The sequence below is a fragment of the Octopus bimaculoides genome, chromosome 21 (assembly GCF_001194135.2).
Source record: "Octopus bimaculoides isolate UCB-OBI-ISO-001 chromosome 21, ASM119413v2, whole genome shotgun sequence".
Lineage (NCBI taxonomy): Eukaryota > Metazoa > Mollusca > Cephalopoda > Octopoda > Octopodidae > Octopus > Octopus bimaculoides.
Window position 1 is genome coordinate 5,130,288 of NC_069001.1, and position 823 is coordinate 5,131,110.

An 823-nucleotide genomic window follows, 5' to 3' on the forward strand; every position below is an offset into this window, starting at 1 on the left:
CATCATCATCGTCACCTGCACCAGGACACCACCACCACCACCACCATCGCTCGCATTATTATTATTATTATTATTATTATTATTATTATTATCATTATCATTATCATTATTATTATTATTATTATTATTATTATTATTATTATTAATTTTTTAGCGGTGTTTTGTTCTGATAACTGTGGGCAGCTGAGATTTTTTTTGTCTTGCTCTTGTTTTTTTTATTTTTCTTCATTTTTCTTTTTTATCTTTGGTTGGAACTCTCTGTATTTATATGCATCATCATTCTATGCCAGTCTGTCGAATTCCATATTTCTGCTATCTTCTCATTTCGATCTCTCTTGAATTCGTTATTCCACATTCTTCCAGTCAATCATATCATTTGCCCCCTCCCCCTTTTTTTGTTCTTTTTGCCGCCAAAATCTAAAAAAAAACATAAAAAGAAACCCTAAAAAAAAACCCACGCCAGAGAGAATTTGAGACAAATGGTATTATTTATGGTTAGTCACGGTATTGTCAGAAAGGAGGCGAGGAGGTGAGGTGTTTGGCTAATGCTGCTGGTATGGGTAATGTTGATGGTGTGGTGATGGCGGTGATGATGGTAGTAGCTTTGGTATTTGATGGTGTTGCTGTTGTTGTTGTTGTTGTTGTTGTTGTTCGTGGTGGTGGTGTTCTTTAGAAGTAAAAGAATTACTCGCTCTTTAATGATGGAGATAAGAAAATGGATACAGGAAATTTGACGAAAAAACAAGTTGGCAAGTCTTATCAAAAATTTATGTATGTGTACATGTATGCATGTATGTATGTGTGTATATATATATATATATAT